This window comes from Rhinoraja longicauda, chromosome 2 (genome assembly GCF_053455715.1).
Source record: "Rhinoraja longicauda isolate Sanriku21f chromosome 2, sRhiLon1.1, whole genome shotgun sequence".
Lineage (NCBI taxonomy): Eukaryota > Metazoa > Chordata > Chondrichthyes > Rajiformes > Arhynchobatidae > Rhinoraja > Rhinoraja longicauda.
In genome coordinates, this window is record NC_135954.1 from 86,212,644 (window position 1) to 86,236,929 (window position 24,286).

General features: G+C 40.1%; 1 long non-coding RNA gene across 1 annotated transcript in view; it reads right to left on the minus strand.

Moving 5' to 3' along the window:
• Nucleotides 1–10,575: 10,575 nt before the first annotated feature.
• Nucleotides 10,576–24,286, minus strand: part of LOC144606432 (uncharacterized) — a 64,245-nt gene continuing 50,534 nt past the window's right edge. The window contains exon 3 of the long non-coding RNA XR_013548947.1: nucleotides 10,576–10,822. This is a non-coding gene — a long non-coding RNA (uncharacterized LOC144606432). The remainder of the gene's footprint in view (nucleotides 10,823–24,286) is intronic.

The following is a 24,286-nucleotide window of genomic DNA, read 5'->3' on the forward strand; positions in this document are numbered from 1 at the left end:
TTGAACCACCAGTATCTACCTTTCACAAAAGATACAGTCTTCTTTAAAAAAAAGCCGGGAAATGCACTGCAGTAATGATTAACTGTCTTAGAGAATTTGAGGCTTGCTTAGAAGTTAAAGTCTGAAGAAGGGTCTCGACCCAAAACGTCACCTATTCCTTTTCTCCAGAGATGCTTTCTGACCTGCTAAGTTACTCCAGCGTTTTGTGTTTTTCTTCACAAGGATGTTGCCTGGATTGTACAGCTAGTTATAAGGAGAGAGTGGATAGATATGGTCTGTTTTTTTCTAAAGTGAAAACCTGCACTATTGTGGACGATGTAAAACTTCTCATGGTACTATCTAAAAAGAATTCTCCTGAGACTCTGACCATGGATTTTCCCTTGGGGCAAAGCATTTGAGTTATGAGGAGAGACTGGAGAGGCTGGGTCTGTTCTCCTTTGACGGAGGAAATAAAGTGGGATTATGATAATGAAATTATGAAGCATATAGACTAGATTGCAGGAAACCTCTCTGCATATCAGTCTTAAATAAAAGTAGAGGACATAAATTTGGAGTAAGTGGGGAGAGTTTTAGAGAGGATCTGAGTGGGATCCTTTTTATCCCAAAGGTGTGGTAACTTGGAGCATTCCATGTGAGGGAATGGTGGCAGCACAGTCACTGACAGCATTTAAGGCGTATGAGGAATGGAAAAATATGGGCCAAGTTGAGAGTTTAGGCTTTAGAGAAACAGGTTATTTGGCCGACTAAGTCCATGGTGACTATTGATCTCCCAGTCACACTAGTTACAATATGATACGATACGATAGAACTTTATTCCAGGAGGGAAATTAATCTGGCAACAGTCATAAAAACACGTCATAAAAACACAAAATACAAAATACATGAAACATAAAATTAAAGTGACGAGTGGAAAGGCTTGGAGGATGTGCAAAGATTGGGGGGGGGGGGGGGGGAGTCAGTCTCAGACTACCCCATGACAGAAGGGGGAGAAGTTGTACAGTTTGATAGCCATGGGGATGAAGGATCTCCTGTGGCGTTCTGTCCTGCATCTTGGTGGAACCAGTCTGGTGCTGAAGGTGCTCCTCAGGTTGATCGGTGTGTCATGGAGGGAATGAGCTATATTGTCCAGGATGCTCTGCAGTTTGAGGAGCATCCACCCCTCCAAGACCGCCTCCCATGAATCCAAATGTGCCCCCAGGACGGAGCCAGCCTTCCTGATGAGTTTGTAGATCCCATTGGCGTCCGCAGCCTTTACGCTGCTGCCCCAGCACAGGGCAGCGAAGAGGATGACACTGGCTACCACCGATTCGTAGAACATCTGCAGCATCTTACTGCAGATGTTGAAGGAGCGGAGCTTTCTCAAAAAGGACAGCCGGCTCTGTCCCTTCTTGTACACGGCCCCAGCATTCCTGAACCAGTCCAGTTTACTGTCCAAGTACACTCCAAAGTATTTGTACTCCCTGGTAAACTGCACATCCGCACCATTGATGGAGACAGGGGACAGGGGTGTTCCTCTCTTCCTAAAGTCCACCACCCACTCCTTAGTCTTGTCAGTGTTGAACTGCAGGTGATTCAGCCCACACCACTCAACAAAGTCATTGACTACACCTCTATATTCTATGTTATCCCACTTCTGCTCCCTACAAACTAGGGGCAATTTTAAAGAGGCCAATGAACCTACAAAGCCGAAAGTGTTTAGGATGTGGGAAGATATTGGAGGAAGCGGTGGAAACCCGCAGTCACAGGGAGAATGTGCAAACTCCACACAGACAGCACCTGAGGTCAACAGTGAACTCAGGTTTCTTTGAGGGTAGCAGCTCTACCAGCTGCATCACTGTGCCACTCTGTTAAATGCTGGAAGATGGGGTTATTGAGGTTGGATGCCCACTGGTTGGGTGGCTGTGGTGAGCTGAATGCCCTATGCCCATATTGTATGACTCTTTGACTCTCAAAAAAACATCTGAAAAATATTGTCTCTGCAAGAACAGCGACTGCAATCATGAATGTAAGTTATTGCCCTTAAAGAGCAATTAGTTCTCCTGATGATATGATGATATAAAGATTAATTTATTGTCTTCTTCATTCGGAGCAACTAATTTGTGCATTAACCTTTATCTCCTACACTTCCTGGAGCAAAAGAAAGTAACTATTTTAGTTCCATTTGGGATTTGGACCTTGTTTTTAGGTTCTTGCAGGAACTACTTACAGCAGGTGTTAAACCACAAAATCCTTAATAATTCTTGGAGAACAATTTCCAGTGGCTTATTTCAGTCGTTCAATATATCTCACAAAATCTGGATGTATTTTACAGATCCTGACAAATAACAATCAGCAACATTGATATGAAAGCATTGCAGGCCAGTATAGATTTATTACATTGTTTAGTTGCAGAAATAATAAATATGATGTTCTTATTTTAAATGTGATCACATCAATTGAATTAAAGTAATCCCTGAGTCATGTGTGACTCTGCATAGATTAATAATAACTAGGCATGAAACAGTCTGAAGAAGGGTCTCGACCCGAAACGTCACCCATTCCTTCTCTCCTGAGATGCTGCCTGACCTGCTGCAGCATTTTGTGAATAAAGGCATGAAACAGTCATCAGTTTATAAATAACACCACAATTGACATACTTATTTCTTGTTTAGATTCTGAAATTGCTTTGAAAATCTTGCTGAAGATTTACATTCCATAATGTCACAGGTGTCTTTGCCAAATGTCTTAAACATTCTCGGTCATTATTTTCCTCCTGGCCTTTGTCCAAGAGAACACTGAAGGGTTCCTTTGGGAGGAGACTGGGTTTTCATTAAAGATATTTTTTGATGAATACATTGCTTGTGTTTCAAACATTCCACCTAAATTCCTTAAGCTTCAGGGAAGACATTACTATTTTAAGATATCATATGACAATCAGCGGTTATTAATATGTAAATCCCAGTGAATTGTACATAAAATTGAGAAGTGTCTTTAAATTAATTATAAATGAGGGAATTCTATTAGCAATTCTTCAGCTGCTGCTTTTCAATTTTTTCCAAATTTACTGAGCCTCACAAAACATCCCCACAATTTAATGGTGTAGCATGGTCGTTAAATTACTGGTACAGTACACCAATACCTGATGATTCAGAGGACAGAGCTTAGTTTGGTCTTAGAAACAGCTAATTTCCTTCTGATATCAGGCTTCTGAGTGATCCATAAGCTTAGGCACTGTCTAATTCTCCTCTATCTCTTTGCAGACATTGGACTTTGTCTCTGGAACTGTTGCACTATAATGCTGAGAACTATATTCTGCACAGTGTATCTTTCCATTTGCTCTACCTATTGTACTCGAGTTTGATTTGATTGTATTTATCTATAGTTTTATTTGCTTTAATTAGATAGCATGCAAAACAAAACTTTTCACTGTACCACAGTATCACTGCACCATGTGATAATAATAATAAGGGTCTCGAACCGAAAGGTCACCCGTTCGTAAAAAACGTCACGCATTTAGGACTGAGATGAGGAAAAACTTCTTCACCCAGAGAGTGGTGAATCTGTGGAATTCTCTGCCACAGAAGGCAGTGGAGGCCAATTCACTGGATGTTTTCAAGAGAGAGTTAGATTTAGCTCTTAGGGCTAAAGGAATCAAGGGATATGGGGAAAAAGCAGGAACGGGGTACTGATTTTAGATGATCAGCCATGATCATATTGAATGGTGGTGCTGCTTCGAATGGCCGAATGGCCTACTCCTGCACCTATTTTTCTATGCTTCTATCTATTCCTTCTCTCCAGAGATGCTGCCTGTCCCGCTGAGTTACTCCAGCTTTATGTGTCTATCTTTGGTTTAAACCAGCATCTGCAGTTCCTTCCTACACAATAAACCAAACCTAACCTAATAGGGAAATTAGTGGTGTCATAGACAGTAAAGAAAGTTGTTTAAGGACGCTTCAGGATATAGATCAGCTGTGCAGCAGGGCATAGCAGTGGCAGATGAGATTTAATCTAGACAAGTATGAGGTAATACACTTTGGGAGGTCAAATTCTGGAAGGAGATATAGAGTAAATGGCAGGGATCACAGGAGTGTCAGTGTATAGATAGGACCTCATCTGTACAGGTCTACATTTCCCTTTAAGTAGTAACACAGGTAGATGGGGTAGTGAAAAAGGCACCTGGTAAGCTCGTCTTCACAGACAGAGACATTGAAAATAGTAGTTGAGATGTCATATTGCACAAAACATTGGTTAGATCGAACTTGGAGAATTGTATACTTTTCTGGTTGCCACATTATAGGAAGAACGTGGTATCAAGTGAGGATTTGTTCTTCTGCTGTACTGTTCTATGTTCTTTAATTGTAAATTGTCCATTGTGTGCAGGATAGTGCTAGTGTACGGGATGATTGGTGGTCGGCACGGACTCGGTGGGCTGAAGGGCCTGTTTCCGCACTATTTCTCTAAAGTAAAGTCTAAAATTCAGGGTCAACAACTTGCTTTGGATCTATTTTGAAGCTGTACTCTAACTTAGCCTTAATTCAAAACCATGATTAAAGTGTCTGTGTAGACTGGGTTGGATTCTAATCTAACTTCCTCACACAATAGAACCAACTCAGAAAAAACAGTGTTTTGACATGGTACATTATAAAATTGTCCAAATCAAAAAATGAGCAGGAAAATGTTGGTCAGTCCATCTAACCAATTATGAAGTGCATAAATAAATTGACAAGTTTCCCCAGCCCTCGATATCCATTTACTCTGCTGCCTTCAAAAACTCAAGGTCCATTCTTGGAAAGCAAATCTGGAAAGTAATTCAAGAGACCATACGATTATGAATTTATACCTCTGATTTACTATTCTTCAGGTAAAGAATAATGAAGCAATTTTAATTCAGCTTCTTCTTTTACTTAATTTAAACGTATGTTGTCTTTCTTTCCAAACCAGTCAAGTTAAAATAATTCATCAGATTGCACAATATCCACTCTCTTCAATATATTATGGTCCCAAATCAATCACTTCGGCTTTTAAGTTTCACTGGGTAGTGAAGGTGAGAATGCCAGAACTCGGCAGGATATTAAAAAAGGGGCTTAACTGAGATTTTAAATAAAACAAAATAATGTGATCACTGGAAGGTCTTGTAAATGTAGCCAGCACCCTATACTTTTTCAGTTATTGCTTTTTGGAGTCAGTCATAAATCTTTACACATCAATGAACTAAATAACATATTGTATCGCATATATTGTCCCTTCTTACTGGTTTCAAAATCTCTAATTGTGTCTCGTTCTGATCCAAGGTTAACTCTACAAATGCTGCCTGACTTTTTGAGTTCATCGAGAATTTTCTGTGTTTGTTTCAGTTTACTAACATTTGTACTTTTTTATTATTGTCCCCTGGTCTGATGGCAAGGCCCTCGGGAGCATTGATGTATGTTCCCTTCTTTTCCAGGAGCTGTTGTCTGTTTTTAATGTCTTCAAAAACCACGAATTATATAGGAAAGGATTGGCTGGGACATGTCAGAAATATAGGCCCACCCTCAAACTTCCTAATTTATAGAGCAAGTTCAACAAAAGAGAAATAACACAAACCAAGGCTTAGCACAATTGCCTTTCAAGTTTAGCAAGGTCTTCGAGCTCCACTCCCACTTCTTTGATGGAAAAAATAAACCAACTTCAACTTGATCACAAAACTACTACAATCTAAAGATGATCTAGGTATCTTAGCACAGACAAATTGGACACAAAGGTCTGTTCCTGTGCTATATGACTTTATGACCTTATGACTCTAATTAAGGAGTGTTACTGTGCTGAAATAAATAGCCTTGGGAGAACCAAGGCCATTTATTGCATCTCGGATTCATTATTTGCACAAGCTGCAGAGAAGCAAGCCACTCTGCTTAATTGGCAGACAGACACAAGATGTTTCAGGTCGGGACCCTTTTTCAGACAGAGTAGAGAGGAGAGGACTGGAGGTAGAAAAAAGTAGTATGAAAAGGAACTGGGGGGTAGCCCTATTCCCAGTTCCCAGTTCCCTCCCAGCTACTTTCAGTCTGAAGAAGGGTCCCGACCCCAAACGTCACCCATTCTTTTTCTCCAGAGATATTGCCTGACCCGCTTCGTTTAGTTTAGTTTAGTTTAGTTTAGAGGTACAGCGCAGAAACAGGCCCTTCGGCCGACCGAGTCCGCGCTGACCAGCGATCCCTGCACACTAACACTATCCTACACTAGGACCAATTTTTACATTTATACCAAGCCAATTAACCTACTAACCTGTACGTCTTTGGAGTGTGGGAGGAAAATACCCACACAGGTCACACTAGCACCCAGAGCCAAGATTGAACCCGGGTCTTGGGCGCTGTAAGCGCTATAAGGCAGCAATTCTATCACTTGCCACTTGCCACTGTGCCGCCCATTCCAGCATTTTGTGTCTATCTTTGGTATAAACTAGCATCTGCAGTTCCTTTCTACACACTGTTTAATTTCTACCTTCCTACTTTTTTCATTACCACATCCCACATGGACTACGTCTCCCTTTGCTCCATTCTCCATTATAGCAATAAAGCCCACACGGAATACATCAAAACTATCTGCTTCATTCACTCAAAGGTGCAATGATTCACGTTTACATTACAGTACTGAAAATCACAAAAAATATCTAATTAGTTATCTATCATGAAATAATGCCTCCTGTTGTATACCGCCCCACACATTAAAATAGTTGTCTAGAAATTCGAGTGCACTGATTAGAGTGAGCTGGAATGGTGCAGAAATTTGGTACTAGTGACTGTTTTGGTTGATTTTCCACACCATGAAACATCAGTTGAGTTTGATGCCCAATGCCTCAGTTGCAACATGCTAGATGTTGCACAATTTAGAGCTGAAAATGCACTCACCTGGCCTTTCCTCTTGAGGCTGGGACAGGCCTGATTAATAAAATACATCTCTTGATGCTCCTGAACGCATCATCAGTAGTGTAACCTGAGGTCATTGATGTTTCGGGTCTTTCAACATAAGACACCCGGGCAACCAGACCTTGGTTGTTCAGACCACGACTTGTGTTCAGGTGGGATTCGCTCCTCCCCATGGACCTCCTCTCCTGATCCAGAGCCATCTCGAGGCTTTCTCCACTGCCTCTGTGGTGTTCTTGATGGCTCTTCTCCTCTCCATCCCGGTGATGCCCAGTGCACTCAAGGCCTTGTAGAGCGATTGCCCTGCAAAACCTCTACAGCCAACCTCGATGGGTTTACACCCTGCCTTCCAGTCCTGCTTATGGCAGTCTATGACCAGCTCTTCGTATTTTGTCTTCTTTCTCGTGGGCAAATACCCCTCAACGAAATGGTCCTGGTTCCTCTGAAATGTTGTTAGCATGGGGAATTACAATGTTTCCCTGACTCGGAGATAATTTTGCAGTCATGAGGGTAACTATTAACAGTGAGTACCTGGTCACATTTTCTAAACAATGCAAAACAACCCAGAAAAGGTTGCGAAATATATATATATGTTTCACTCTGGGAAACAAAAAAAATATTCTTCAGAGTAATAAACTTAATCTCTTGAGAAAATCATACTCTTGCATTTGAATTTTGAGGGATATGTCGATCCACATCCACCCCACATGTCCTTAACAATTTTAGATACTTAGATCAGATCTCCATAGCCTTTCATTACCGAAAGAACCCAGTCTCCTCAATCTATCCTCATTTGTTTAATTTTAGTAAATCTGAATCTGTGGTTTCTCGAGTGCCTTCAAGTTTTTTTTTCACATGTAAAATAGACATGTTGAGAACTTTACATGTGTTGCCCATCTAAGTTCTCTGCAGGTTTTACATTACAACTGTGCTTTTGTATTGTTTTCCTCCAGAAATAAATCTCAGTAAATGTTTGGCCTGAATTTGAAGGATCTAAAACAGAGCATAGATACAAAGAATTCTCTGCCATCAGCAAGTTCACCATTGTAGTAATTAAATTGTTGATAGATCCATAAAATGCAATTATGGTGTATAGTTCATCTAAGCCACAAAGCCATGACTGTTTGGAACACAGTTTTTCAACTTAAGATGGCGGACCGCACAGCAGTCGAGTTGCTGCCTTACAGTTCCCTAGACCCAGGTTCGATCCACACTATGGATGTTGTCTGTATGGAGTTTGTATGTTCTCCCCATGACAGCGTGGGTTTTCTTCGGGTCCTCCGGTTTCCTCCCACACTCCAAAGACGTACAGGGTTGTAGGTTAATTGGCTATGGTAAAAATTGGCCCTAGTGCGTAGGATAGTGCTCATGTACGGGGATTGCTGGTTGGCATGGATTCGATAGGCCGAAGGGCTTGTTTCCTCACTGTATCTCTTAAATAAACTAAATTATAAAGCATACAGCTGCAGTTAATAGAATCAGTTGAAGGGAGGAAGGGGACTAATAATGGAAAGTCATAACTTTTAGACTGAAAGGTTGGTCCCAAACAGTAAATTATTATGACTTCCACAAACTGCTCCCATTTGGCATTTTTTCATCAAACTGTGAACACATTCCTGTCATGGTAATGTGGCAGGTCGCCCTGCATTCCCTTCAAATAAGTTAAACTCCTTTAAATGTCAGTAAAACATCTAACAAAAACGAAATAAAGTTTCACTATTTTCTTAAAGCTGCAAACTGGGCATATCTGCTTCTTACACTTGTGCTTCTCCCTTGGTGACTTCACTCAATTAAACTTTAAGGCTGGGCGGCACAATGGCACAGCTGGCAGATCCTCGGCCTCACAGCACCAGAGATCCGGGTTTGATCTCTGGTGTTGTCAGTGTAGAGTTTGCACATTCTCCCTCTGTCCACATGCATTTACTCTTAGTGCTCCAGTTTTCTCTGTCCTGGGTTGCCCACTCGACTCAGTACAGGCGGTGGGAGAGAGGAGGACGATGGCAAAGTTAACATTGCTGCTGGGCAATGATTCCCACCCCATGCAGGACACTGTCACTGCACTGAGTAGCTCCTTCAGTGACAGACTCCTTCACCCCAAGTGTGTGAAGGAGAGATATAGGAGGTCCTTCCTTCCCGCTGCTGTGAGACTGCACAACCAGCACTGCTCCCAGCAGACGTGTCAATGGTAACTGTTAAGGAATACACAGTAAACTGATGACAATTTATCCTTGTCTTTACTTTTATTTATAATGAATAATCTCTTGCTATCCACTTTGCTGCTGTAACACTGTAAATTTCCCTGGTGTGAGACAAATAAAGGAATATATTATTATTATATTATTCTCCCACAAGCCAAAGAGGTGTGGGTTTTCTAGGTTAATAGGCCATTGTAAAATTGTGCTTAATCTGTAGGGAGTAGATGAGAATGGGATAACATAGAACTAGTGGCAACAGGTGATTGATGGTCAGTGTGAACTCATTGGGCCAACGGGCCTGTTTCCATGCTGTATCTTCAAACTAAACTAAACATGTTGACTGACTACTCTATGGAGACAGCAGTTGCATGAGTAGAATAGTTGGCAGCTGAAAGCTCCTTGGACGAGACTGTCTGCATGTCACCTTCTGGCCAGAGAAGGCAGAGTTATCCATCAAACACCTGTAACACACATTTTGCTTGGTCAGCTTACAACCCAGGGGTATGAGTATTGATTTCTCTAACTTCAAGTAACCCATGCATTCCCTCTCCCTCCATCCCTCCCCCACCCAAGTCACACCAGCTTTTCATTCTCACCTAATAAAAAGCTAACAACAGCCTGTTTCCCGTATCATTATCCCTTTTATACATATCTTTCATTAATTTGTTCTATGTCTCTACATCATCATCTACATCTCCCGTTTCCCTTTCCCATGACTCTCAGTCTGAAGAAGCGTCTCGACCCGAAACGTCACCCATTCCTTCTCTCCAGAGATGCTGCCCGTCCCACTGAGTTATTCCAGAATGTTGTTCTATCTTTGGTTTAAACCAGCATCTGCAATCCCTGGCATGGGACCTTGCAAGAATTACCCTTCAATTGAAAATCAGAAATAACTTTCTATCTGCTTTAGACAGATCTCTGTACTATTTCCTGACTGAAAATATCTACATTACCCTCATTATAAATACATTACAGCTACCATACAAAACATTGATGGATGAACAATTGACCTGATTATATGCTGTTGTCAAGCTGCCCTTCATCCGATTTAGCAGTTCGATCAGACTGCAAACTGTTACATGTGTAGATCCCATAATCTCTCCTTTTAATCCATTCTCCACAGCTAATTCAAGAGTCAAGTATAATTAGTAGATCTGTTATGGTAACTTGGTTAATGCCTGACAGCTTCACATTGATGATTTTGCTGCTAACTTAAGTAGCTGAAAAGTAAAGTTATTGCTGAAGGGTGTCCAGGGCCATGTTTGTACTGCACCTGTGGGCACTAATCATACCAAATCCAAATCCAAATCCAAAATCCAAAATAGCTTTATTTGTCATTCGTTCAGAACGAGATTACTTAGCCAGCAGTACAAAAAACACAACACACAACCCCAACACAAACATCCATCACAGTGACTCCAAACACCCTCTCACTGTGATGGAGGCCAAAAACTTCCCCTCTCTCTTCCCCCATGCCCCTCCCACGTACAGACAACTCGACCCCTACCGAGGCGACCGACCCGCACAGCCCCCGCAGGGAGATGGAAAGTCCAGGCGGCCGAGCCGCACCGGGCGATGGAAAGTCCCGCGGCCGCGCCGCGCTGGAAAGTCCCGTAATACACTGTCTCAGCAGCATTACTGACAATGTCAGAAGCAGAAGAACTTCTCCCGATTGCTTGTGGAGTAGGTTTGCTCATCAGTTTGTAAAATAACATGCAGTAACCATTAAAAACAAGTTAATTTTTCCTGAAACAAAACAGAGACATAATTAGCCTTGTAACTGCCACCATAATTTATATTCAATTTTAAGGAGGGTGCTAAATGTTAATATTTCTCAACTTTCATTTAAACAGAATGAAAATTCATTTTTTATGTGGATTGAATATGTGGGACTGTTAAAAAAGCAGTGCTCTAAATTTTGATGTAACACAAATGGGGAAATATATCAGTTTCTTTATTCAAATGGAAGATGGAGCCTTATTTTTTATCTTTCTTTTCAGCCTGGCTCTCTATTTATAAAATTAAATCATTATCAGCCATAATTACATATTGGGGGTCAAAGCAAGAAAGAGATGTGATAAGAGTTACAAATAATTTAATTACTTTATTTGCAGGTAGAGATACACTAGAAAAGACACTCATTATTTGAAATAAACACAATATTAAATTTCAACTTAACCTGGTTTTTCAGAGCAAAACAGAATTGCTGGAAGAAATCAGTGAGTTAAACAGCATCTGTGATATCAAAGAGATCGTCGATGATTCAGGTTGCGACATTCACCCGAAATGTTAATAATCCTTTTGCTTTCACAGATGCTACTTGATTTTCTAAATTCTTGCAGTTTGCTTTTATACTCCAAATTCCAGCATCTGCAGTCTCTTGTTTATTATACGTTCCTTGGGTGAAGTCAAGCAAGGTGGTGTGCCTTGTGTGATCCAATCATGTTACAGAGTGAAGATGTTTATGGTTGTAATGATGTAAATCAGTATTAAATCATAAGATGGAACAGTGAAAAATTACATACTCTACTTTACCTGGATTCTGATTTTGTTGAGAAAAAGGGATAAACCATCTTGTCATAAAGTTGCATTTCTAACATAATTTAATAAAATTGGCCCAGTTCTAACAAAATATTTAGAATAAACATCCCACGTCCTGGAGTGTGATTTGAATTTTATCTAACTTGTATTGTACTTCTTTTTTGTTTGGAATGTAATCTCACAGCTGATCAGTGGGATATCCATTTTCTGCAAATACACCAAGATAATATTATAAAATGTCTCCCACAGCAGGGTGTGGTATTGAATCAATCTATTTCTCTCATGCAATAAAAGTGCAAACGATAATAGAAAGTAATGTAGCCTTTTCACTTCCCTATGGAGTCAGAGACCTTAAGATTGTTGTCAAAATTCAGTCATATCCACAGATTTCACTCTTAACAGACTTAGGTTTTAGATTTTATATATTTTTAAGATATGATGTTTAAGCTAATTTTATTGAGCATGTATTTTAATTCATTTTTATTAGTTTATAATCCTGAACCAAATTGTGATGGTGTGAATAAAATTAAGTTTACAATATTGAAGTAGCAGTGGGGAGATGATTATTTTACTTGACCTATGAAACAAATTAATTCAAAACAACTGTGGCAGCTGGAACATTTAAATTAACATTCAATTAATTAAATCAGTGGTCGGGAAGCTATTGGAGAGGACACCTATAGATAGGAAGAATAGGAAGGCAGATTATTATCTGAATGGTGTCAAGTTAGGAAAAGGGGACGTACAACGAGATCTGGGTGTCCTAGTGCATCAGTCACTGAAAGGAAGCATGCAGGTACAGCAGGCAATGAAGAAAGCCAATGGAATGTTGGCCTTCATAACAAGTATAGGGGCAAAGAGGTCCTTCTGCAGTTGTACAGGGCCCTAGTGAGACCGCACCTGGAGTACTGTGTGCAGTTTTGGTCTCCAGATTTGAGGAAGGATATTTTTGCTATTGAGGGCGTGCAGCGTAGGTTTACTAGGTTAATTCCCGGAATGGCAGGACTGTCGTATGTTGAAAGACTGGAGCAACTAGGCTTGTATACACTGGAATTTAGAAGGATGAGAGAGGATCTTATCGAAACATAAGACTATTAAGGGGTTGGATACGTTAGAGGCAGGAAACATGTTCCCAATGTTGGGGGAGTCCAGAACCAGGGGCCACAGTTTAAGAATAAGGGCTAGGCCATTTAGAACGGAGACGAGGAAAAACTTTTTCACTCAGAGTTGTAAATCTGTGGAATTCTCTGCCTCAGAAGGCAGTGGCGGCTAATTCTCTGAATGCATTCAAGAGAGAGCTAGATAGAGCTCTTAAGGATAGCGGAGTCAGGGGGTATGGGGAGAAGGCAGGAACGGGGTACTGATTGAGAATGATCAGCCATGATCCCATTGAATGGTTGTGCTGGCTCGAAGGGCCGAATGGCCTCCTCCTGCACCTATTGTCTATTGCTCATATTTGGAAAAATCATGGGCTTGTAAGGGATAGTGAGTGTGGCTTTCTGCAGGGCAGGTTCTGGAGGGCAGGTTCTGCCTTAAAACTATCTTAGAACTGAACTCCAGAAGCAATTGAAGTTTGGCTGCCTCTGACATCAAGTGAATATTTAACTGAGTTTGGTATGATAGAGGTCTGGTAAAACTAAAGTCATAACTAAAGTTACTAAAGGGAGAAATTCTCTTCTGGCTGGAATCAAACCTAACCCAAAAACTAAATTATTTTAGCTCCAGTGCTTTGCAACAGGAGTTTGTTTCTTTATTTCTTTCAAATATGGCAAAGAAACAGGCCCTTCAGCCTGACGAGTCCACGCCGACCATCCATCACACATACAATAGTTCTATGTTATTCCACTTTCGCATACCACATGCTAGAAACGATTTACAGAACCCAGTTAACCTTCAAACATGCAAATTCCACACCGACAGCATCTATAGTTGGGATCTCTCACACTGTTGAGGCAGCAGCTCTACCGCTGCGCCACCATGATGCCTTCCGAGTTCCTCAGAGCTGTGCTCCAGGCCCAATCATCATCAGCTGCTTCATCATACTTTGGCTGTGCAGAAGATATCAGAAATAGTCTGTAGCAAATAATTCCCTTTCTAATGTCTCTATGTCTCTAAACCATCTACAAGCATCAAATGAAGCTTGTTGGAGCACTGGTTCAAGAAGATGGTTGTTCACCACCTCCTTAGAGGCAGCTGGGAATCAAGATGAATGCTGACTTTGCCAGGTATGTAGGTTAATTGGCTGGGTTAATTAAATGTAAAAATTGTCCCTAGTGTGTGTAGGATAGTGTTAATGTGCGGGGATCGCTGGGCGGCGCGGACCCGGTGGGCCGAAGGGCTGTTTCCGCGCTGTATCTCTAAATCTAAAAAAATCTAAATCTAAATCTAAATTAAGGAACGGTAACTGTGATATTGTCTAAATTAACATAGTACAAAAATAAACGTAGGACAATGTATTGAACTATTTGCCTGTTCCAATCCTGGTGTTTCTTTCTTCACTCACTCTCTCTTTCTACAGAGTAACATGGAGAATGCTGAAATTCTGACTAATTGATGATTTATTCTTCATTTATGCCCTTTTCAAATGCAATATTGTATCTGCAGCTTTCCTGGATATGCCCTTTGCAAAAGACCAATGGTCACATGCTTCTATCACTTTCATTGATCTAAAATTAGGATTTATCGGTCCTAACTACTCTAATTAGGGACAATCTAGTTGTTTTTGTTTTTATTTAATTGTAATGAAGTTAGCAATACAGTGCTGTCATTGACAACGCATCATGAATCTTTCTTTAAAGGGATTTACATTGGATCATACATCTGGGCCATATATCTCCGATCAATTTAGCCCTTACATCTCCGACCATTATCTATTTCAGGATAACCTCAATCTTTTTTTCTCTCATGTGCTTGTCTAGTCTCCCTGTGGTAGCAATATTTCACATTTTGACAGGTGATCAATGGGTCGAGTGATGACATTAATTGTGATCCACTGGAGCATACATAATTGCCCGGAGTTCAGACGAGAAATTCCAAGAACCTTTCTTAAGTTGGTCAGCGATTCGTTCTCCTTATTTTTTGCCCTACCCACAAAATTACGTAGCTGGTGGATTATTGAAATGGGAGTGGTGACCGTGTTAAGAAAACATGATTGAAAGTCCATGTGAATAGCCTAACGTTGGAACAGAATGGGATTGATATAACATTTTCTCTTTTGCTGCCTTTTTACGTGTTTACAAATACAGATACCCTGAGATCTTTCTGCAAACTGTGCCCAGCTGTACAGAGGTTGAGCTGCGGTGTCTATTGATATAAAATCTTTCAAACATTTAACATAGCAGTCTAAACTGGTTTTGCAGAACCAATTTTTGTAAGTAGCCATAATTAGAACTAATTTTTGGATCTAACTTAATGACTGACAAACCAAACAATGGTAGTATTTACAAGGAGTAACTTTTTCCATTTTACCACTGTGACCTTTAAGAAGTAAAACATCTCCTTGTTTGTGGCTCACTGCTACAATGCTAATACATTAAGGGACTGGTAGAATGTTACAGACACAGTCAGGAAATATGCTGGAAAATAAGGCCAGACCTTCTATTTATATGATCATAAAGAGGGGGGATGTTTTACCAGTTCTCAGTAAACATTTTCAGTAATGATTTCTTGAAAAATAAACCTTAACAAAGTCAGGGAGAAGTGAGTATTGCAAGTCCCAGAGAATGGGCCCAGTTGCACCATTGCCCCACACTCACAATCAAGCCATTCCTCAAATCACAATGAACATTAAACATATGTATCCTCATAACTTATCTGTTAAAATGTCCCCTCCAAAGGTGGTGAAAGCGACATTCTAACTAGAGTCATCCAGTCATACAGCATGGAAACAGGCCCTTCGATCAAATGTCAATGCCGACCAAGATGCCCCATCTAAGCCAGTCCTATTTGCCTCTGTGTGGCCCATATCCCTCTAAGCCTTTCCTATCTTTTCACCTGTCCAAGTGACTTTTAACTACATGCAGTCTTTTCCATTTAGAACAGTTTTTTCAAATTCCAGAAAGTGGGGAATGGAATGATCTCCTCGTGCCCTGTCATCCTTGCCAGGGTAGATGTCACTGGACGCAAATACCCAGCAGGCAATCTCTTAACTGAGATTTAGGATAGGGCTTCCATGCAGTTGACAATTAAAATGCAGCCTAATAGGGCTGACGGAGTAGATACATTGTCATTTTGGGATGAGTAATAGTGATAATTGTGAAATTAAATTTACAATCAAATTTCGCTTGGATGTTATAACATAGCTTTAGCTAATTTATGCTTCCATGAAAAAAACTCTGCAACAGTATCCAATAATGTATAATTTATCCATTCCCATAAAGAAGATAACTCAAATTAATGAGATGACATTAAGACTATTTCTGGTCCAAAACAAGACTATTCCAAATAATTTCCCACTACCTGCTAATTAAAGGCCAAGAAGCCAATCAACCATGCATGCGAGCAATACTTTCTAATCAACGGTGTGGCAGTGGGCAAACCTGGCTTTGCTCATTAGTTAAGTAGATGAGACTGGGAGACTGTATAGATTCACGCTCAAATATTAATGCTGCAGTTAACATATGTTTTGTGTTCCAATTTATACTGTTATCTTCTTTCAGAGCAGTTAAAATTAAAAATATCAAGTTATTCTTTCTTATATTCCAAAATTGCCCGCCTGAGCCAAGACTACAAAAAGCAAAGAGTTGGAATAGGAGAGAGTACCGAACAGATAGTACCATAAACTGATATTTTCATCTCTGGTGGTGAAATCTCATTAATCACAATGCTACTAAAATAATCTTCCTGACCAGTTTATACTTACACAGACTATATACACAAGATTGATTAGGTCAAGGCCAAGTCAACCAAAGCCAACCAGCATTTGTACCACTGCCTCTTCGGACAAGAAGAGAAGCAGCAAAATGTAAATAAGTGAGAAATAATTTTCAAATGTTTATTTGTCCAAGGAAGAGAATGAGATCTTTTATTATGTTAGAAACACTTTGTAAATGCAAACAGTTGTTAAAGATTACAAATAGATGGTCATAAAGGGTATCTAACAGCACAGAAACAGGCCCATCGACCCAATTCCTCCCTGCCAACCAAGATAACCATCTATACTAGTTTCCATTTCTCTGCATTTGACCCATATCCCTCTAAACTTTTCCTATCCATTTATGGCGGCACGGTAGCGCAGCGGTAGAGTTGCTGCTTTACAGCGAATGCAGCGCCGGAGACTCAGGTTCGATCCTGACTACGGGTGCTGCACTGTAAGGAGTTTGTACGTTCTCCCCGTGACCTGCGTGGGTTTTCTCCGAGATCTTCGGTTTCCTCCCACACTCCAAAGACGTACAGGTATGTAGGTTAATTGGCTGGGTAAATGTAAAAATTGTCCCTAGTGGGTGTAGGATAGTGTTAATGTACGGGGATCGCTGGGCGGCACGGACTTGGTGGGCCGAAAAGGCCTGTTTCCGGCTGTATATATATGATATGATATGATCTGTCCACATGTTTTTTTATGAGGCTTATATTTCACTTGGCATGCTTACAACCCATCGGTATGAATATTAATTTCTCTCACTTCAAGTATCCCTTCCATCCCCTCTCTCTCTCTGTTCCTCCCCCAACCCCACCTTAGTCGTCATACTAGTTTCACTATTGTCCTGTTGAGTTTCACTGTCTGTATAACTTGTTCTCACCTCGCCCACAGCCAACAATGAACCATTGTGGGCTCCTCCTTTCCTCGATCATCATTACTTTGGCACTAAAACTCGTTTGTTTGTTTGTTTGTTCCTGAACTACAGCCAAAACGGTACACGACAGCGTGGCAATTTTAGGCCCACCTTACTCACTGTCATCCCTTTGGTGCTGATGGAAGAGGTTTCATTGAAATCGGTGTTGTATTTTTAAAGTTATTCACATTTTAAAGTTAAATCAATCTTCTCGGGAGGGAGGGGGGAGGGCGGGAGGGAGGGAGGGTGTGGAGGGAGGGTGTGGAGGGAGGGGGGGGAGGGGGGAGGAAGGAGGATAAGGGGGGTTGAGGGGGATGAAGTGGGGGAGGGGAAGGGGAGGGGTAGGGGAGGGGGGGAAGGAGGGGTGGAGGGAGGGAGGAGGGGGAGGGGAGGGGGGAGGGAGGAGGGGGGAAAGGAGCGGGGAGGGGGGAGGGGGAGAGGGGAGGGGGAGAGGGGAGGGGGGAAGGGGGGAGGGGTGGGCAGTGGGTGGAGGGGGGGAGAATGTGCTGCACCAGTGCAGGAGAGGTTTGGGCCCAACGGGTCCATTTGGTCTAGTTTGTTCTAAAACTCTATCACCGCTTATATCTCTTGTTTCCCTTTCCCCTAACTCTCAGCCCGAAGAAGGGTCTCGACCCGAAACATCACCCATTCCTTCTCTCCAGAGATGGTGCCTGTCCCACTGAATTACTCCCAGAATATTCTGTTTTTATTTTTGATTTCCGGCATCTGCTGCATTTTGCATTTCAGAATATTCATCCTCAACCCACTCGTGGATGTCCCCAAGCAGTGAGAAAATCAAAAACATACATGGGAAGGCCTAGTTTCATTTTCACTGGTGTGCTATCAACAACATTTCATGTAGATACAACTTCCTAAGCTGATTTGTCCATCTGCCCTGAATTTTGCATTCCATTTTCTGCAAATGATGTAGGATCACACATTTCGGATTTTTACAGTTTAACATTTGTTTCAGGCAGGTTTAGGGAAAATTAAAAGTTACCCGAGTTACTTTGTCAGGTGATGGAGTTCGGGTGATTCAGATCCAGTGGAAATTCTATAATGTGTTGAATTTCACCGTCTTATTCCCACTTGGTCGCCCTATTCCGATTTCCTCTTACCCTCTGTGAGTGTACCTGAAACAGGCCCTATACGCAATCATAATTGAAAATGCTGGAAGATTTTAAATTATCTTTTTATGGAACGTGTCAAAAATATAGCAATTAAGGATAAAGATTTACCTTCAAGATTTAGTAGAGAGTAAAATTATTCTGCATCCCATGGGGTAGTTAGAAACCATAAACATGTCAACAAGATTGCTGACACTTCTTATTGGAAAAAGAGCTTACTAAAGGAAAATATACAATTTCTATAACTCTTTACTATATTACGAGAATTTAAAACACATCGCCTTTCAGTGTTTCAGCAGGTTCTGTGCAGATTTGTGAAACACATTACTCCATAGGTAGGCTGTTCATCATGTTCAGTGAAATTTGTAATAGACGTTAAAAGCCGCCAATTTTAGGCACTGGCAGAGAAGGGTCCACCTCTCCAGCTGTTGACCATTGCCTCAATTGGTTCACTGTTCTCGCAACCTGAAACTATGCCAAGTCTGTCGGAAGAGTGGCACTGAAAAATAAAATATTGTGAATGGGATTATAAGGTTTAGGAATATGTTTTTGTTTTCTATATTCCGTGTTTAAGAAGCCTTGATTGTGTTAACGTATAACAGCATTTTAGATTTTACTTAAGTTGCAAACTAATTGAAGTGTTGTGAAGGCCACGCCAGACAATTTAGTTCTTGTTTAAAAGACACATGGTGACTATAAATATCAGTCACCATTGAACATGCTTTACAATTGACTGACAATGTCCAGATGCCCAGTAACTGGTTATATAAATCAGTTTCACACCACCCCTGTGTTGCACTTTTGCTATTTTCAGATATTTTCTTGTTAAATGGACACAGATGTCAACCACCACTGAAAAAGGCATAGTCATTTGTAATAATTTTGAGATTGTCTATTAACCATGATGACGAAGCATACAATCCTATTTCAACAAATAGAGAAACATTAAACATAAGCACCATTTTGTTTTATTTTCTCAATTCTCGGTTTCCCTGAGTAAGCGTGTCAAAAGCTTTTGGAGAATTAAGAAACCATCAAAATTCTTCCAGCTCCAAATTCTAGAAACTAGGTTAGGAAAGCACTTAAAGCAATTTAAAGTAATCATTTGCCAGCATTTACCCAAGTGCTGTTGCTATACGCTATTAACCGTAGTTAAAACTGGCTCTGTCAATGCGGCTTGGAAGAGACGCACTAAAGTTTCATTGTGTTCCCTGCAACTTAATTTAGATCTGAGTATTAACAACATACAGAAACCTATCAGTCATATTAAAATAATACATTTACAGTGAATAAAACTGAGGGTTCAATCCAGTTTTGTTACCATTATAGAATTGCAAGTTGCAGACAATACAACATACAGTGATGCATCATTACATTCAGTAGGTTCAACTGGTTAAATTATGTTGGAAATGTTCAAGATGTATTTGGGTTCCATACCGAGATGGAATAATTTCTGTCCACAAATTGTAAGTCACTTTAATTCTCTAAGCATTTTTTCTCCATTATTCGTTCAAAGGTTTTCAGGGTTAGTTTACTGTTTTAGTTTTGGAATGGCAACAAATTCCACAAATTCTGTTGAGCAGAGCAATTTTTTTTCATTTAGCTACAAGCAGTCCTCATAACAGGACATCTATAAAATAAAATATGCTTTACCTGATTTCTGAAATTTACTTTCTTTTCCTTTCATTTGCATTCAAATAATTGTCCAAGCATACAGAAAATTTGAAAAATAGAGAATGAAAACATCACATAAATATTTTATAAAGCCTACAAAATATTTATGGGCTTTAGATAAATATTAAGCCTATCTAAAACCTCTATTTCTAAATACAGTTTTGTGCAACATGTTTTTCTCACCACACACCATATTCAGTCACTTGATATGGTGAGTCTTATCAAAACTAATTGCTTATGATGACCACCATTATTAGTCGTGAGAAGTAAAATAAACTTATCAAAGATGGAAATTATAAATTTAAGTGGAAATAACTGAGACAATGATCCAAGCATATGATTGCCAATGATTTTTATAGTTAGCTTGAATTTATTCTCTTGCAATGTGTGTGGTGATGTTATTTGAATTTTTCAAGGGGATAGTCCCAGTCATCTGATATTCAGATAGGTCTATTTTTATTTTTAACTCACACAAATAAATTCCAGTGTATATGTGTATGGAATATTGATGTGCTTGAAGAACAAAGGTTCAGGTAACTAGATCATGGTTGATTGAATTTCAATTTCTGTTACGTGTCTTAGTCTGTATCCCTTGACAGCGCGAACAAACAAAAAATCTATCAATCTTAATCTTGAAAGCTACAATTATATGAGTGGTCACAGCATTTGGCCTAGAGAAATTTCCATTATCCAGTGAATTTAAAAAATGTACATTGTTTTCTCACTTACATAGCTTAGTTATTTTAAGATTATATCCTTTTATTATTGATTCAAACATCAGATGCAAAATTTTCTTAGCATCTGCTCGTATGAATTCTTGTAACATGTTAATCGCTCTTAAATCTTCTGCACGTGAGGAAATTCAAGCAAAGATGCAACCTGTGCACACATAATTTAATGCTCTAAACACCAGTATTACAGCCAGAGGAGACCAATGTACATTGTTATCAATCCTAATTAAAGTGTTGAAGCTTAATATCAGTAAACTATTCTCATATTACTGAGACCAAATATACATGAAGCATTATTTAGTCTACTAAAATGTTCTGATTAAATTTTAAGCTGTGGGGCTTGGGTTTCCATTTTTCTTGAAGTAACGTTAGCCACAAACTAAAATCAGCAGCATTTCTCTTGGCATAAAATTATGATTTTGCTGTGCAGTTGAGTGTTATTGGCTCTGAAGGTATATTGCTTAATCTGGTCAAGCACACATGTAAATCGTAGAGGATGTTACTGTGAATGAGCTGTTAATGGCACATTGGCCTCATTTTATTGCCCTGGTGCTAGAGGGAACCATACAAATTGATACAACCAACATCAATAATAAGCAGCAGGGCAGTGTTCACTGTTTGCAGCCAATGCTTTAACACAACTGCCTGCAAGACCAAAGAGAATTGTCCATAATTGCAACAGAAGACGTCTAATATCATGTGATGATGTAGCAGACAAAATTATATGATTAGCTTAAAATTGAAAAAGAGACTTGATGTAATCTATCCCTTACTCATTTTTGCTGTTAGCGTATCCCTTCATAAATCCATACCTTGTTAAAGTTCTTAAAAAGGTGCATTTGCATTTTTTTAATGTAGTGAAATATATCTGATTTATGTTGAAAGTAGATCAGTGATTGATTTTAAGATCATTAACAATTTCAGAGTAATTTTTAAATGTTTTGGTTGAGACAACGAACTTTTGTCAAGAGGATGATTTTCATTTATTTCTCAAGTTTGGAAAAGTAGGAAACAGGCGACCCCTTTGTTTCTGCTATAATGTAGTATGCCATAGAATCTTAAAGTCACACAACAAGGAAACAGGCCATTCAACCCACCATGTGTAGTAAGGAACTGCAGATGCTGGTTTACACCAAAGATAGACACAAAATGCTGGAGTAACTCAGCGAGTTTGGCAGCGTCTCTGGAGAAAACGAATAGGTGACATTTCGGATTGAGACAGTTCTTCAGATTGAGATTCAGGGGAAAGGGAAACTAAAGATATGAAAAGGTTCAAAGAACAAATGAATGAAAGATATGGTCTGCGCTTGGTCTTGCCCACCATTTCCATGCGGCCCAGCGGGCACCAATGGTATTAATTCCATCCCCCAGCAATTCTTCCATATTTTTCCATACCTGATCCAAGTACTCACCTGAGCTTTCTCTTAAATGCTGTTAGCCACTTTGCTTCTGGCATTCCTCAGGCAGTATATACAAGCCACTCATACTGCCTTGTTACATAGAACATAGAACAATACAGCACAATAACAGGCCCTTCGGCCAACAATGTCTGTGCTGAACATGATTCCAAGATCAATTCTTATCAGCCAACACATAATCCATTTACTGAGAGGTGATCCCAAGATATAAGAATTGATTAAATAATTGAATTGAAAGATACAGCATGAAAGCAGGCTCTTTGGCCCACTGAAACCATGCTGACCATCGATCATCAGTTCAAGCAGTATGTTATCTCACTTTTGCATCCATTTCCTGCCACGCTAGATCCAATTTACAGAGGCCAATTAGTCTAAAAACTCTCCGGTCTTTGGGATGTGGGAAGAAAGCAGAGCACCCAGAGGAAACACATGCGGACATAGGGAGAGTGTGGCAACTCCACACAGACAGCACCTAAGGTCAGGATGTCACTGTAAAACTTGCTGGAGAACAATCTTGTAATCAAGAGGAGAGTTGGTATAGAACCTAACAGACGTTGAGACCTTCAGTCTGAAGAAGGGTCTCGATCCGACACGTCACCCATTCCTTCTCTCCAGAGATGCTGCCTATCCCGCTGAGTTACTCCAGCATTTTGTGTCTACCTTTGACCATAAGACATCTCTTGAAATGCTTTGGAAAATGAGTTGACAATTCTTGTACCTGTGCACATATACATGAAATGTCTGCATGGTGCATTTGACTACTGAGGTTTTGGAGTATAGGTGCTGTAGGTTGAAAATTGCTCATTAATTCTGAAGATTAACTCCACTTCTGTGGGAAGATCATTAAAGGCAGCAAAAATGCCAAAATTCAGTATTAATTAAATCCACTTACTAAAATCTAAATAACGTTTCCAATGTGCAGAAAAGAGAAAATTCCACTGTGATGGTCCTGCCCTGATTCAACATCTCAAATACAACACCTCACACTTATCTGAATTAAACTCCATCAGCCATTCCTCGGTGCACTTGCCAAGCTGATCACGATCCCACTGTATTATTTGATAACTATCAGTACAAATGCAATACCACCTATTTTAGTGCTATCTGTAAGTTTACTAATCATTCTTTGTATATTCTCAACCCAATCATTGATAGATGACAATTGGCTCTAACACTGATCCCCGAGGTGCTTACTATTCACTAGTCCAAGAAACAATCTTCCACCACCACGTTCTGCCTCCTACCATGAAACAATTCAGCATCCAGTTAGCTCTCCCTGGATACCATGCGATCTAATCTTCCAAAGCACACTACCATATGGAACCTTAGTAAATACCATATAGCCAATATCTTCTTCTCTGCCCTCATCAACCTTCTTGATTACTTCTTTAAAAAATGCAATCAAATTTGTGAGATGTGATCTCCCAAGTACCAAGCAATGCTGACTCTCCCTAATCAACCCTTGTCTATCCAAATGCATACATATCTTATCATTCAGAATCCTCTCCAGTAACTTTCCTACTATAGATATTAAACTTACCGGTTGAAAGTTCCCAGGTTTTTCTTTGCAGCCTTTCTTATATAGAGGTACAACATTAGCTACCTTCCAGAATTCTGGCACATTCGTTGTGTCTAACAATGATTCCCGAAGTCTGAGGTGTCTTTTTTGCTCTGGTATATTTTCACCCATATGTTTTGACCGTAATGGTGTATCCTTATTGTTTTGATGTGTTATGCTTTATTCTTAATTGTTAACTGTATGTTTGTGTTGTCATTTGTGAGCGGAGCACCAAGGCACATTCCTTGTATATGCATACTTGGCCAATAAACGTATTCATTCATTCATTCATTCATTCATTCATTCATTCATTCACATCTCAGCCAGGACTCCTGCAGTTTCTTCTCTATTATCAAATGCACAAGTATGGTGAGGTCGAGCTGCAATGAA